This window comes from Lissotriton helveticus, chromosome 10 (genome assembly GCF_964261635.1).
Source record: "Lissotriton helveticus chromosome 10, aLisHel1.1, whole genome shotgun sequence".
Classification (NCBI taxonomy): Eukaryota; Metazoa; Chordata; class Amphibia; order Caudata; family Salamandridae; genus Lissotriton; species Lissotriton helveticus.
The window spans coordinates 174,201,516-174,218,845 of NC_136071.1; positions in this window are offsets into that span (position 1 = coordinate 174,201,516).

Here is a 17,330-nt window from a genome sequence, read left to right on the forward strand (position 1 = left end):
TGTGCCACACTTCTGTTACTCCTTGTACCAGGAGGTGGCACAGAAAACACAGCCACTGCACCTTGCCCACCCATTTATCTGTCCAACTACCTTTCATCAAAAAGCAGTGTTGTTTGAATCTGACTGGGTATGTATGTATTTATATATCTATACATATATATTTAGATATATACACACACACAAAGTCAGATTTAAACATGTGAAGCTAAGAGGTATACACACATGTGTGTGGAAAATATAAATGAAACTTTGTAGGCTGCCCCACCAGTTTTATTGGTGTCTCAACATGTGCCCTCGCCCCCCAAATCCATTTCTAGAGTTGCCACTACTTTTCTACCCCTGCATTATTAGCATTATTTTTTTCCAAGAGTAAGTTATTCCTTTGTTAAAAATGTTCTTTAAGTTTTTATTTGTCTGCAGATTATGGGTAGTGGTTTATTTGTTTAAAAAAAAAAGAAATTAAGTGACAGAGTCAGAGATTTTCTTATGAGTTTGTGACAGGCACCTGCGGCGCCCACTGTTGATGCTGCTCATTGCAACAGCTGGTGCTGCCCCTATGGTTCTATGACTTTGCCCAACATAGGGTCATTAGGATGGCGGAAGGACCGACACCGCCACCCGTGCGGTGGCGATCCATCCGCCATCAAACGTGGTTTCCCGCCCGCCATATAAGAATGGCGGGCAGACCCACACAATGACCATGGAGGACGCAAAGACCGTCCACCATGGGACCGCCACAATCAATCATACAGATTGCCTGGCGGACGGTCCCGATAGTCTAAAATGGTGGCAGTGCCTAGCATGCACCGTCCACCAAATTAGAATGCTGGCTACAGCCGGCCTTTCCATGGCAGCGATACCGTCATGGAAAGGCTGGCGGGGATTGCTGACGGGGGCCCATTGCGGGCCCCCCTTGCATTGGGGGAAGTGTGGGTGCACTGGGTGGGTACCCATGGTACCCCCTACATTTCACAGCCCTAAGTGGCAGGCACTGTGTGGTGCCTGCCGCGTAATGCAGTGAAATACACATCCTGACTTTTTGGCATCGCGGCGGGTGCTGCAGTCAGCAGCACCCGCTGCAATGTTAAATGGCAAGGTACGACCGCCATGGTGGCGGTCGCATCCTAATTTGGTGTGCGGGACCGCCGAATGCATGGCGGACGGACACCAGTCTGTCCGCCATCCTCATGAGCCCTGTAGTTCCTGTGCCAGCCTTACTATGTTGTAAGCTTTGCATTCCCCCAACTAGATGTGTAGTATTATAGATGTGTCAATACCTACATTGCGTCTTGTCAGATGTTTCAACTAACCAGCTTTTTTGGCATTTATGTAGAGAACGATTAATCTAGAGTTGTGTCCATAGCTTGTCTAGGGCTGTTTATTCTCGTTTGCATTTTTTAATTTGCAGAAACATGATTAGATAAGTTACTTGCAGATCTTAGTTTAACATGAGACCTTCTGTTTGTATTCAATGACGTTCTGAATCCATATTCGAGCTTTTCCACCCCAGCGCCGAAGAAGCAAGGGGTCTCACGCATGGCGCTGTGTGACGCGAACAGAGGTGGCACGGCCTATCCTGCCTGATCAGCCAATGGGACGCTCCTTCTGCTTGGAGGTGTGGCAAGGCCTGTGAGATCCCCAGTAAGAGACTGGCTGGATGTGTCTTCAGCGCTAACTTTTAACTATGGGGGATTGTTTATTATGGCACTAGTATTGCACCTTATGAAAGTCTGTTGTGGTATTGTTGTTCTTAGGTTGTTTTTATATATTGTTTTTATTTCGTAATGATTTTATTGGTGTATGTAAAGACCTGCTGGGTTTACAGGTATACTTGTATGTAAAGACCTACTGGGTTTATAGGTATATTATATGATTTGCATGAAAACGCGAATAAAGTTTAGGAATTGAACTGGCCTACTGGTGGGATAGTGCCATTCTTGAAATGAAGGCTCTCAATGAAGTCATAATGCTTTAGAATGAGTCCTTAAAACACCTGCTCAAATTAAACAGGGCTGTTGTATAGAAATAGCGTCTCCTTCTCCAGGCACCACTGTCTCCAGATTCTGAACTTCTTGGGGTTGCTGGTTTGATTTGTGTTAGTCAGTCTGTTTTTTTTAAATTTTGCACATCGTGGTCGTTTTCCTATCGTTCCTACAGTCAGATGTTGTATTGAATTCGTATGCAAGTATTTTAGAGGATTCCAGTTTGTTGTGTTACTCACACTTTGTCTCTCTGTGGGTTGGCTTCCTAGGTCATGTTAGGTTCCAGAGAACCACTTCCTGTATCTGGCTTCCAGGGCTGGTACTTCCATAAAGCGAGAAGAATCAGCAGTTTAGGGGAGTCACAAAATATTGAAATACGGTCACATAAAGACCTTTTTCCTGTGAATAGGGAGTGCTTCAGCTCACGAAATCTATTTTACTTGTGACGCTGAAAATCCTTATAACTTTTATGGTGTCGTGGTTGAAGGTTGTTACATACTATTGTAGTTAACCCTCCCCCATAACTGTTTTTACAACTCAAAGACAGGTATTTGTCATCGTTTTGGTGAATGTGATTGGATGTATGACCGCCATACAGGCTGCGCTACTCAAGTAATAAATGAATAAGGAATTAATTCCGGTAAGAAAAAAACACTCACCGCTGAGGATGCCACCCGCCCACTAATGAATGAATGAATGGATTTGTAAAGCGCTCAAATACAGAGTCGAAGGGAAAGGGTCACGCATTTCAATGTAGTAGGCCACACATTGTCAGAGTTAGAGTACTTGGCGTTATAAATGACAATGTCTTTTATCTATGTGTTTTGGTTTGGAGTGTAGTGGCTGTATGACCAGAGTCATAGCTGCAGCGCTACCTAGAGGGCTTAGAATGAGGAATTACTGATGAGACCAGAGAAGGAGCTAGCAACACTGTCTAGAGGACTTAGAATGAGGAATTGCCAGCTGTAACAGAGAAGCAGCTAGAAGCACTGCCTTGAGGACTAAGAATGGGGAATTACCGCTGTGACCAGAGACACAGATGCAGCACTGCCTAGAGCAGTGGTTCCCAAACGTTTGACTCCTGAGGACCCCAATTGAGTCACCACTGGAAGCCAGGGACCCCCAAGCAATTTGTATGATATAAAATTCAAACATTAAAACAGTAATTAAAAAAAAATAAACACTCGTGTGAACAATAAACAAATATTCGCATGACTAAGGCTTTTAGTATTGTATATTGAAAGAATTTGCAAAAAACAAAACATTTTAATGGGAAGTTTGATGCTGCATCTCTGTGACTAACTTTTAAATGGTTGGTTTTATTTCGCAGTACGAGGCTCCGGCTCCTGCCGGGGTCAGACTGGGAATCCAAATCAGCCTTGGCAAATATTTTAAGACCAGTCCCTAAACGGTGCACACCAGGTGCAGTGAGTGGGCCTGACCACTACAAAGGATGCTTTGGGAAGCTCTCCCCCAAGAAAATTTAGGAAACAATGGCGCATTATACAACATATTTATCATGATATATTGAATTGTATTCGCTTTTAAAGAATAGTAAATGATGACCTTACTATACACCAGGATACAACAATCTTTGTTGGTGTTCTTCAATGAATCCTTTATCACCCTCCAACAGTGCTTCTCGTCTCTCCATAGCCCCTCTGTCACATGTATTTCATTAGTTTTATAGAATGTCTCATACCATTGTAGGATGTCAGAGCACTTTATATCACACACATATAGGAACAATGAATCATGCGTGTAAATACTGTATAGAAAATCTTACATTAGACAAAAGGGACTACAAGGTGTAGGATTCATATTTATACTGGTAGGCATTTTTAAAGATTGCTTGGTCTGGAGAAGCACACACTCGGGATTCAGAACATAACACAGTGGTTAGCATTGACTTTAACTATAATAAAATGTATTTCCACCCAAATAAACCTTTTTAGCAGCATCTGGATAATGAAAGACTGGGAAAAACATAAGTTACTAACTTGTACCATGCAGTTTGCAAGCAGCTCTTTGATGACAGTTTATAGGTCACTGTGCTAGATTATGATGGTCACTTATGAACTGCACAGTAACAAAAGAATCTCTGTGACAAAAGCATTAACCCACTGGCCTATGCACATAAAATACTGTTTTTTAAAATGCATGGTACACGTTCTTTGAAGTTGGCATATTAACCCTCTGTGCTACATTAGAGAACTCAAAGCTGCCACTGGACAAAACTATTATCTCTCTCCAGCGGGTACATTAATCAATGGTGTTATCTTGACACTTTTATTGTTGCTCAAAAACTGCTAATCATACAAGGAACTTTGCAGTCCTTTTAAAACTGCAGATTGAGGACCCCCTGGGAATGTGTCACAGACCACTGGGGGACCACGGACCACAGTTTGGAAAACACTGGACTAGAGGATTTAGAATGGGGGAGTTACTGACAGGACCAGCACTGTCTAGGGGACTAAGAATGAGGAATTACCACTGGGCCCAGAGAAGCAGCTGCAGCACTGTCTGGAGGACTTGGAATGAGGAATTACCAATGAGACCAAAGAAACAGCTAGCAGCACTGTCTAGAGGACTAGAATGAGGAATTGCCAATGGGAACAGACAAGCAGCTATCAGCACTGTCTAGAGGCCTTAGAATGAGGAATTACTACTGGGAACAGCGACACAGCTGCAGCACTGACTGGAGGACTTAAAATATGGGAATTACCAACAGGACCAGAGTAGCACCTAGCAGCACTGCCTACAGGACTAAGAATGAGGAATTACCACTGGGACAAGAGATGCAGCTGCAGCAATGTCTAGAGAATTTAGAATGAAGAATTACCACTGGGACCAGAGAAGCAGCTATCAGCACTGGCTAGAGAACTAACAATGAGGAATTACAGATGAGACCAGAGAAGCAGCTAGCAGCACTGTCTAGATGACTCAGAATGAGAAATTGCCGACTGTAACAGAGAAGCAGCTAGCAGCACTGCCTAGAGGACTTAGAAAGAGGAATAACCAATGGCACCAGAGAAGTAGCTGCAGCACTGTCTAGAGGACTGAGAATGAGGAAATAGCACTGGGACCAGAGAATCAGCTAGCAGCTCTGGCTAGAGAGCTAAGAATGAGAAATTGCAACTGGAAACAGAAACACAGCTGCAGCACTTCCTAGAGGACTTAGAATGGGGAATTACCACTGTGAACAGAAATACAGCTGCAGCACTGTCTAGAGGACTTAGCAAGGAGGAATTGCTGACAACCCCAAATAAGCAGCACTGTGTGGAGGACTTAGAAATGGGAATTGCAGATGAAACCAGAGAAGTAGCAAGCAGCACTGTTTAGAGGACTTAGAATGAGGAATTACCACTGGGAACAGAGACACAGCTGCAGCAATGCCAAGAGTACTTAGAATTAGCAATTACCACTAGGACCAGAAAAGCAGCTGCATCATTGTCTAGAAGACTAAGGGCCTTATTATGGGTTTGGCGGTCTTGGAGCAGACCGCCACGCCAGCGTCGCGCTCCAAGACTGCTAAACCCATAATGAGACCACCGCCAAATTACGACTGGAATCCAGGTCGAGCAGACCTGCAGCAACTGGCCCAAGGCAGTGCCGTTCTAAGGCTCATATGTGAGCCATAGCAAGGCACCGCAATGGGAACGCCATTGCACGTTCCTGCACAGCATGGACTGTGATATCCATGCTGTGCAGAAACTGGGGGTGCATGCAGCCAGGGGGGCACACCATGTGCCCCCCTGCATGCATCCCCTGGTGCAGAGGCAAAAGGGGGCCCTGCAGGTCTCCCTTAGTTTCCTCACGCCACACTTTTCCTGGCGGGATCACCACCATGAAAACTGGCAGTGAGGCAACTTGTAATATGCTTAGCTGTGCCACAGCGACACTGCCAGAATATTGCAGCTTTAGATGCTGCACCACCGCGGAAGGATTGTGGATCCCTGCCATAGTCAGAATCGGGCGGGTGGACCGCCTGTTTGGTGGTCCACGGATTGACACCACGACAACGGCGGTCCAACGGGCCATCCTAATTGTGAAAAGCCTTTAGAATGAGGAATTACCACTGGGACCATAGAAGCAGCTGTAGCACTGTCTAGGGGACTAAGAATGAGGAATTACCACTGGGACCAGAGAAGCAAATAGCAGCACTGGCTAGAGGACTATGAATGAGGAATTACCACTGGGAACAGGATGCAGCTGCAGCACTGCCTAGAGGACTAAGAATGAAGAATTACCACTGGGAACAGAGAAACAGCTGCAGCACTGTCAAGAGGACTAAGAATGAGGAATTACCACTGGAACCGGAGAGGTAGCTAGCAGCACTGACTAGGGGACAAAGAACGAGGAATTACTAGTGCAAACAGAGACACAGTTACAGCACTGTCTAGAGGACTAAGAAAGGGAAATTACCACTAGGAATAGAGACACAGCTGCCACATTTGTGACCAGATAAAGAACAAGATTTACAGCCCTGTTTACAGAAACAAAGCAAAGTGAGTGAAACATAACTAATGCTAAAAGCGAAAGATTGGGTGAAAGGGAGCTAGCGAGTAAAGTCGCATTTCTAACATTCTAACTTTGTGACAGTTCAACTCGATCTTCAGTGACCCAGACTCTGTATATCATAAGTGAAAGCTAATGCGCGAAGGGCAGAAGACACAAAGAAATGGTGGGTGGGAGAGGAAAGCAGTAACACTGGTCTGCTGCTCACGTTTGCAACATTTCCAGAACACAAGCAAGGCAATTGGAACAAAATTGTGTGTGAATTTAACTAAAATTGACCAAAGCAAAATGAGCCCTGTAACAGGGTCAGTCGATATCGGAGGGAATGACAGACCAAGAGGAGGGACAAATGGGCACAATTTACCATAAGAAAGTAAGGAATTCAGAAAGGCACCTGTAGCAATCAATGACAAATAATTGGCTAGCTTGAAGCAAGCCCATCAAATTCGATCAAAAATCAGATATGATGACAGTAAACATGTTAAGAATCAATGTTTTTCTGTTGGAGATAAAGTCAGAATAAGGAGACCAGGTAAAGTCAGAGGATCAAGATTTTATCCTGAAACTACTATTATCAAAGTTGGTAAACATTCTGTTATGGTTTCAGGTGGCAAATGGTGGAGCAACAGACGTATTGCTAGAATTGTTGGTGATAAATCTCCAACCTTCTCTGAACCTGGTCTGTTGTTACACCCTGTTGAAGATTCTTACAATACTGTTTCGACTGTTCCTTTTTCTTCTTCTTTTGATGGATTTTCTGTAAATAATGATTTAACTGTTCCTGATGATGTTTTGGACGGTCCTGAGTTTGTCTCTGACCCTTCCATTAGAGTCAGCTCCAGGCTAAGGGCCACTCCAAAGTATCTTGATGACTATGTGACTTAACTTTTTGTTTTACAGGTGAGGAGGTGTGTTATATCCCTTGTTTTAGTCTTCTTCACCTTTATGCCCATCTTGTACATATTGTGTCTTCTTTTAAGTTCTTGTTATTCTTATGCTTCTCCTTTAAGTCTCTCATAACATGTCATTGTTGCTTAGCAATACTAGAATGTTTAGACTCTTGTTGCTCACTTGAGACTGAAGCTTGACAGAGAGACACTCTGGCAGTTTGAGAGCTGTACTTGTCTTTAAGAATAAATCTTCATAACATATTGGACTGGATCTGTCATCATTGGATGCAACACCCTTGTACTGAACACACAATGCCTCACAGAGCAGCGCATGCGTACTGATATGCTCGACCTAAAAACACATGATTAGGATGTGAATAAGTACGTTTTAGGAGCTTTACGGAAGGCTAATTCATGCTGGCGCTTGTGTAGTGTGAGGCGAAGAGGGTTCCAAGCAACACCGGCCAGCATTGAAAAGGAGCAGCCACAACATATTGCCCGCCGGAATCTAGGAACAGAGAGAAGCAGTGGAGGAACATAAGTGTCTCATGTGTGTATAATTTTGAAAGCTCAAGATAAGATATTTTGGGCCCTGGTCATGTAAGGCCTGATAGTTGATCATAAGAGCTTTGAAGAGAATTCTCTTCTTCATTTGAAGCCTGATGGTGAGCAGGAGTATGATCTCTCCGAGAAATGCCCAAGATCAAATGGGGTGCTGCATTCTGTACCATCTCCAAAGAGAACAATTGACGGGCAGAATGTTGAGATATTGTCACACCTGCAGGAGGGTAGGTCTTGAGGCCAGGCGCCCGTTGTGGGAGAGATAAATTTAAAGTGTAAATAAAGTGCTTAGTCTAAAAAAGGGTAAGCCAATAACGATGAGTAAGGAATATAATCCATCCCAGGTAAGACTCTAGGCCAGAGGTTGTTGTTACTTGAGCATAATTTACAATACTTCACATCTTTTGGGCCGCATCTGAGCGGTTATTTATGCAGTGCTCAAGGTATGCTTTTTTAACATGTGGCTTAAAATTTGAGCCAATTAAAAAAGAGGAATTGTAAAAATTGGACAGACCCAAGTACCCAAAAGAAACCTTCACGTTCTTAAGCCATGCTATTTGATCTGCCCCGTCTAATAGCAGGCAGTCGGAGATACAAGATATTGTTAATCCAGCCTCTTCTCAGGACCAAATTTTCGTACAGAATAATAGGGATTCTAGTCCTATCACATCTTTCAGAAACAGCATGCCAAGCTCTTCTCAGCAAATTAGAGAGGGAGTGCTTCCTGGAACTGATAAAAGTCTATGCATGAATTGATTCTCTATGCGTTGTAAATTTCCTCACTATTATGCCCCCAGAAGCCAGCACCATAAACGCACTCTGCTATACATTTACTCTTATAAATATTCAGCATTGCTTCAATTTGTTTATTTTAACACCGTGGGTATTTGAGAAGATCCTCTGCTGTGCTGGGCCATAATGGAAATGGGTGTGGTCATGACGAGCTCAACTCGTCATGAGCACACGAGAGGTATACCTCATAGCATCTAAGGGGTTAAAACTTGCTGGCAAATCTAAAAATGACTTCAATATTTCTCCTAGAAATCTGGCCTCTCATTGTTATGACCAGCTTAAAGACCCAGGAAACAAAATCCCCAGATAATTACTTTTTTTAACCTTTGATAGGAAGGACTCGCCCATCTTAAAAGACTTATTTGGTGCCGGGGCTACCAGAGGTCATGTTGTTGGACTGTGAAAAATTAACTTTAAGGTCTAGGTCCTCCATATACATTAAAAACAAGTCTAAGAGGTGCTGGAGGCAATTTGCAGTTCGGGCTATTAGAACTGCGTCGTCCGCATATAATAAGATGGGATAGAAGTATGGCCCATGCAGGGGACATCTTTACTATTCCTGATCAAGAACTCGCTAATTTTATTTATGTACAGCAGGAAGAGGAGAGGGGCCAAAAGAAATCTCTGCCTGATACCCATGCTTGATCTAATGCTTGGTGAATGTGCGCCTGAGGGCCCATAACGGATCTTACTGTGAGTTCCTGATGGAGGTGCATTATAAGGGACAGTAAACCATGTTCAACCCCCATTTTTCTGATAAACTCCCATAGCTTAGAGCGATTAACAAGGTTGAAAGCACTCAATAAATCGATGAAAGCAAGCTGCAAAGAAACCCTCTTGGCCTTCACATACTTTCCTTAAATTAGATACAAATTCAGGCATTTCTCAATTGACCCAATGCCCTGTCTGAACCCGAATTGCACATCTGGCAAAATGTTTTTAGTAATGGCCCAATCTTCAAGGTGGGACAATAGGATGCGGCCTAAGATCTTAGCGTTTGAATCTATCAGGGAAATTGGACGATAACACGTTGTCTGAGACCGATCATATATATCATGTACTTATTATTACAAACATTTCCAAAAACAATTTCATCCACCTCCCATCTCAGCTACTTCATGGAAAGTTTTGTTCCATTTCTCAAGCAGGGGCAAGAAGGAAGGGTGTACCCAAAAATTGATTTCACATGTTAATTCCTATAGTAAACTTTGCTGTCTGATACAGGGAAAGCTGCTTAACAGAATACACCAAATTTGGCAGAAGGTTAGGACTTTACTCAGAAAGCCTGCTTTTGTGATTTGGTGCAAACCGTTCAGCTGTTTTTCATAAACAATCTTTAAAGAGGGTCTCGATGGGCATGAAGGGAATAAACAGCTACGTATGTCTGAATGGTTGGTCCAGGACAGACTCGCAGTTCTGTAAATGATAAAACAATATGACCCTCTGATTGACCAAGGGAACTTTTTCTCCTGACTGCCATATCAGTACCACGGTACCAGTCCAGCAGCACCAAGTGATTTGATTGGCTGACCGTAACTTGATATCCGTGTATTGAAAAAGTTTTGAAAAATGGCATAAAGGGGTAGTGTATGGACACCCTGACCACCAGGCATTTGTGTAAGGTACCCAGAGAGATGCCAAAGAGATAAAAATAAATAAAAATTGTGACCACTTGTACCGCTCGACTCCATGGCACCTTCTTGTGAGATACTGTGAATTATTTCAGAGCAGCTAAACAGGCTTCCATCCCATGGTGCAAAGGTGCAGTGCTAGCTTCCATTGTACAGTAGTGCCATGCATTGGAAGCTTGTGTGGTGGGTGCTGAAAGAGTACCATTGTACTAAAAAAACAAACAGAAAAACAGAATGCGAGTGGGGTATCCATGGGGGTGGTGCCCACAGGAGGGTGTGTGCAGGAATATGCAGCCAGCACCCTTTGGCCATGCACAGCAGAGGGTTGGCCACCCATGGGGTGGTTGTATATGTGGCCAGGCCCCTGGGCCCACACTCACTCTCTGCATGGCTGAAGTATATGGGCAGTGGGGTTTGGACACCCTCGTCAGGGTTGGGTGCAGGCAGCAGTCAACCCCCATTGTGTATGGCTGTAGGCCATGGACAGTAGCGGGTTCGCCTGTGTTTAGCTGAGATGTTGATTGCAGGTTGCACGAGGCGTTTGGGCATATGCTCAACTTTGAATATGATAAAAAAAATGCCCAGAAACTCACTGGAAAAAAACAAAGGTTAACGTGACGTGATAGGTATGGTAATAAGATCTTAGTTTACATTAAAACAATCAGAGATTCACTGAAAAAGACAAAGGTCACCATGAATGTTATATTCAGGTGTTGAAATGATAAAAGAACTAACGTTTAAAAAAAACAATTAAACTCACCAATTATAGTTTATTGAGCTAACCATAAGTTGCCCCATACTTTGCCCTGCTTATGACCTCACATATTACATCACTCATGACATGTTAAATGAGGTCATTGATGACATTGCAAACGACGTCATTGATGACAACATTGATGACTTTATGCAACCATTGAGACAGGGTACTATATGGCTTGTTGCCTTGAAGTAATTCAACATGCTACACCTCTGGCGAATTTTCAGATGCAAATCATTTGATAATGGACATAAACTTTGGTCACTTGTTGGACACATAGCATAGCTGTCAAGTCAACCACATTTGGTGGATGTTCTCTTTTTACTTTTATTCACTGATTAACATACAGATTGCCACTGCCGACTTTAATGGGGTCACCATCTTTTTAAACCTTGAACCACCACAAAAGGGTTTGTACTCTAGTCCCCTGAACGGGATTAACCTTTTAAAGACTTCACATGGCCCTACATTTTATGTCAAGGGGTATGCATTGCAACTGAAAGGACATCTACTGCCAGCCTCTATCGACAACCCTATGAGTTTGGAAAAATACACTGCACACAGTTGAGCACAATGGCATACAGTTGAGCACAATGGCACACAAGCTTAGAGACATGCTTACAAACTCAGAGTGAGAAAAAGCACCTCTAAGTGCGACACCCCTACATTCTATGTTATTTGAAAATCAGCAGTGCCTCAAAATCTTCAGCAATTCTACACCCACATTTTATAAAACATCTTTGTTACATAGACATTTTTACTAAAGCACAGTATTAAAAATATTTAACATAGGCACATGCCCCATATCCACTGATGGCTAATCTATTGTCAACAGAAGATCTGGGCTTTCTCGCAGATTTTTTGCAAAACTGATTTGGCTTTAAGTCGCACGCAGCTTTCAAACATACCTCTGCTACTCACACTAGGTGCACTCAGCTTTTACCCTGCTTAACATGGAGTAATAGTTACTCCCCAAACTTTAGTGATTAGTAAACAATGCACCATATAAATTTCAACATGCACAACCACACTTGACTGCAGAGCTTATGCTGTTTTCTTGTTATGCACCTACACATGTACATACTTTATTTATATGCTGTAAATCTCTATGGTGTTATTGACAACGTCATTGATGTTGTCATTTGAAATGTCATGAGCAATGTAATATGTGAAGTTGAAAGCAGAGCATGGTAAGAGTGCAAGTTTTCAGTAAAATCTAACTGGTGAATTTCATTTTTTTGTTAGTTTTAGTTTTTATCACATTTCAACACTTAACTATAACGTCATTTTAACCTTTGTTTAATCAACATATATCATATGTATGTATGTGTGTGTATATATATATATATATATATATATATATATAAACTACATTGTAATTTCAGCATCACTAGTTTATCTATATATTGACTGATTTGCAGATTATCTCTGTGGAATGCAATGAATAATGGAATAGAGTTTTCCTCAGAAATATTGCTATTTAATTTCCTACAATGACTATGAGCCACAACATCAAACTTGCCAACATGTACACCGACTAAACCTTCTCCAAGATAAAGTTCAACTCGAGGAAGGTGTAGTAGCAAAGTGCTGCCACTGAAAGAGCAGCAATCCGCAACTATCTTGGCTCCCACAGGAAATTAGGCATCAGAGTAACCAAGTGAAGATGAAAGACCTGTGTTTTTTCAATAGGCATGTCTGACCAGTGTGAGTCACCGGCCATGAGTTTGTGGATACAAAGGGAGCATTTCACCATAGAGTGGCATCCTAGACATGCTATTAAGGGTTAACACAATAGAGTCTAGAGACAGTCTGCTTAAAATAGATTTACTCATTCATTTCTGTCTGTCGCCTTCAAAACTTTTGAGAACCCACTCAGACAACAAGAGAGCTAGATTTTACGCACTACGGCTTTAAGGGATTTGAGGACAGGTGATCTTATGTAGAGGATGAATTCGAGTTTTTTTTAGATAGTGTACAAATCTATGCCCGCTCTATTTTCTTCGTTCATTTGTTAAATTGTAATTTTTTAATTTATAGAATAAGTTATACCTACCTACCCATCTGCATATATGTTTTGTTCTCTGAAACATACTCTGTAGAATGCAAACATTTTAATTAGGGTTCCTGGTTTTATGGTAATATTTTTTTTGCCTTTTCTGTCTGTATTTATCAATTTTATTGTTTGCTGATTTATTCTATATTTATCCATTGTTATGTTGTGTTTCCTGTATAAATGAAGCTGCAATGGGTATTTTTCCACATTTATTTAACGAATAAATGCATACTCACATTTAAATGTCCAAAAGGTTTCAGCAGTATACAGTGCAATAGCATTATCTGAAAGCAGTTGCATTATAGAATAGCATAAATAACTGTAGATCTGCACTTAATTAAGGTTAATTAGAAAATATATTGTCTTTTTTCATCTCCCCAATCTTTCAATCTGTACACCTTCTGACCTGGCACTCATGATTGACAATAGTTAAAATCATCCAAAGAAGGCGTGTTTTCCGTATTTATATGTCTTTAAAAATAAGTACAGAAAGGAAAATAAATAGTTTTCTGTCTGTTTTTAACTGTAAAAATCACAAAAACAGAAAATCGGGAGCACTAATTATAATACTGTTGAATCTTTAAAAGATCCTCAATATGTTAACTGAATTCATATTAATTATTCAATGTATTTGTCCAACAATCAGCATTCTTCTCCTCCTTTTGACTAGTACTTGCAATATATACCAAAAACGGTGAAAATTAAATTGGAAATATATGCCAGACATAACTGCGACAAGACTACAATATTGTGTTGAACTGTTGTGGTTCCGGGCAAGTGGGGTGTCAGAAGGTTAATATTTGTGGGGAATCAACAATCAGCCAAATTGAGGAGGTGGAGATAGATTTTCAGCAGAATCCACTGGTGGGATGTTCTTCACCATTGCCACAAGACCAGACCATGTGTCAGTTCACTTTCAGCTGCTATGTCATGTTGCACATTAAGAGTTGGGCCCTTTTATAGATATTGAGGTAACAGTTTTAGAAATGTTGTACCCAGTAACTCCTGATACTATAAGGTGCTTTAATTACTTGGTGCAAACCGTGGCCCTGATTACAGTTTTTGACCCTTGAAATAAAGAATAACTGTGGTACTTGGTATTTACAAGTTGATTTACACAGTTTCGCAACTCATTCTGGACACTTTGTCCTTTCACAATTTGCCAGGTTTTTCTCCGGCAGAACATAAAGAGGAAAAACAAATGATATACAAGTTTTCCCACAAAACATGTTATTCCGAATTGCGTGGAAATTACTTGTACTGTGCAAGAAAGGTATGCAGAGGCTCTCACAATAAGCCAATAAACGTGGAAACCAAAATGAGAGAGTTGTTACCTATGTGGATTTTACACCAATTTTTGCCAGAGAGTACTTACACGCTATATCGGTGCAAAGGTAAATTAGGCTTCCTGTTAGATGGAGTAAAATTCCTACCACCTTAAAGAATGATTGTCATGCCATGTTGCTGTATTACACAAATGGGGAAGATACATTCGTCCCCCCCCCCAGATTATTCTGAAAGGGAGTGAAGAATGGATACACATGAAATAGTACTTTTTGATGGGATGTGAATTCCCATTATTATTATTATTATTATTATTTATTTCTGAAGCTTATAAAGCGCATGGTTCCACTTACCAGTGTGTCCCCGCGCTGAATAAACCGCTGAGGAACCCGTCCTGGCCTGTTCCTGTGAGGCGCCCAACTCCTGGGCACCCCCCTGGTGAAGCCAGGCATCCTTAGCGATTAGGGCCGGTGTGGAGACTAAGCAAGCTATTGCCCAGAGTTGCAGCGTGGGACCCCATGATTAGAGTAGGCAGCGTGCCGAGAATTATCGGGTCCGCAGACATTTGAGCTCAAGACCCTGCCGCGATGGGAATTGCACCCTGGTCCCGGGCTAGATCTCTGCATCAGGGTCTGCCGCTCTAATCAGTGAGCCACACTCCTCCACCATTACTGTCCAGTACATAGAAGCCATACTTCAGGTGAGTTATAAAACAAAATGTGCGTTTGTACTCATCAGCTTTGATACACACATTTTAAAGTTAATAAACAAAAGAGACCTTGGACCTTTGGAAACCAGTAAAAGGTGTGTATGGTTGACTAGTTTGTATCTAATGGCAATCAGAGCGGGAGGAAGCCATTTATGTTATCAGGAAAAAATTCTCCCAGTTGGTCAGCCAATGAGGTGGATTCCCTGCACCCGGAAGTCCTGCCCTTCTTTTGCCCATCGCGGACTTTTACCCTCTTTTTGGTAGAGCTTTTAATAATGACATCCCTACAATGAATATGGAAAGGTTTCCACCCAGTTAGAAAGGGTAAGACTGTTATTTCCTGTGTAGAGTATGTTAAGGACCAGTGAGGTGTGGTGACTCAGTCTACTCCACAGCAAGAAAGGCATGCGAACCTCAAATGGAGGAGCAAAGCCTCCATTACGGGCACATTCTTTAAGGGCATGAAAACAAATGACATGAGTTCAGTCTGCAACTGGGCTCATACTTCCTACCCTCAGAGTGACACAGCACCATTTCCTGGACTCAGAACACAGTTATGACAGAAAAGAGTTTGGTATTTACGGCAGTGTACTACTGGAGCTGCAGAAGCATGGAACTCACAGCACCTTTCCACCCCTGACCATCAATGTATGTGGGAGGGAGAGGAGTCAATAGGTATGTGTGCATTAGAGCAGAAAGACAATGGGCCATATGTATGAAGCAAATTCGCACTCGCAAAGGCCGAAATTCACAGAATTTCGGCCTTTGCGAATGCGAATGCCAATTAGCGAAACAATATGTATGAAGTAAAATCTAGTGCAAAATAAGGAATCGCAAAATTTGCGATTCCTTATTTTGCAATTGCATTTAAGGAATCGCACATTTTGCGATTCCTTAAATGCAATGTATGAAGCCAAAAAAAATTGCAAAATGCCTTTAAGGAATCGCAAATTACCACCAACTTCTAGTTGGTGGTAAGTTGCAATTTCCTTGAAAAATGCACATTTCAGCATTTTTCAAAGTGCCATGTGACGCACATACATGCCCTTAGGGCATGTATGTGTGCCACATGTGCACCCATGCATATTTCAGGGGTGCAACAGGGTGTCCTTTGAACACCCCTGCACCCTTGAAATTATTCTCAATTTGCGATTTTCAAATTGCGAATCGCAAAATTGAGAATACCTTCCCATTCATTCCTATGGGCCTCCTGGCCCATAGAAATGAATGGAAAAGTATTCCTTAATTGCGATTCGCAATTTGCTAATCGCAATTAAGGAATACTAAGAATTCGCTAATAAAAAGCGAATTTGTACATACATACCAATTTGCGATTCTGAAATAGCGTTTTCTTAAAAATCGCTATTTCAGAATCGTAAATCAGTACCTTCATACATATGGCCCTATATCTGTCTACCAGAAAGCTCTAACCTTGTAATCCAGATCCAAAATGAGCGATTTACGTTTCCGCACCTTTCCAAGTTCACTACCAAATACATACAGAATAATATGAAGGCTGAAAATAGCCCAAGGAAAATGGCAAATGACTATCTCCAACCTGTTTCGACGTTCAGCTGGTCAGTGCCTTCAATTGGAGGAGTGTTCATATCTAAGGATAAGAGACCATTGATTATCTTATCACTCTTCCCACAACTTTTAAATACCCTCGCTGCATATGATATACCTTTAAAATATCTTGGTTCGAACTCTTAAGCTTTAAGAAACTTAAAGTCTTCTTAGGGCTGCAACACAAATATGAAATGAATGTCATCAGTATTTAGAACTTTTGTTTTCTAAAGGCAACAACTTTCAGTCTTACAAGAACTTGCTCTATTATTCAAATTATTTTCAAGGTGATAAAGACAAATGATTAGTGTGTGAAGAAAGAAGGAACCTTTCCATTTCTCACATTGAATAACAAAATGATTAAATAAGAGTTCATAATCTTTTAGGGATATCTCCTAGAACTGTACTTTACTGTTGAAGATTACATCCACAAACACAGTAGGATATTCAAGAATACTTCTCTGAATCCAGTTCAGTCTTGCAGTTGCAAATTATAAAAACAACAAAACAAATGGTTTCCAAGTTTTCCATTTAACTCTAACAACAAAGTCCCGATTGAAGCAATTTCGCACCTTGATTGCCTA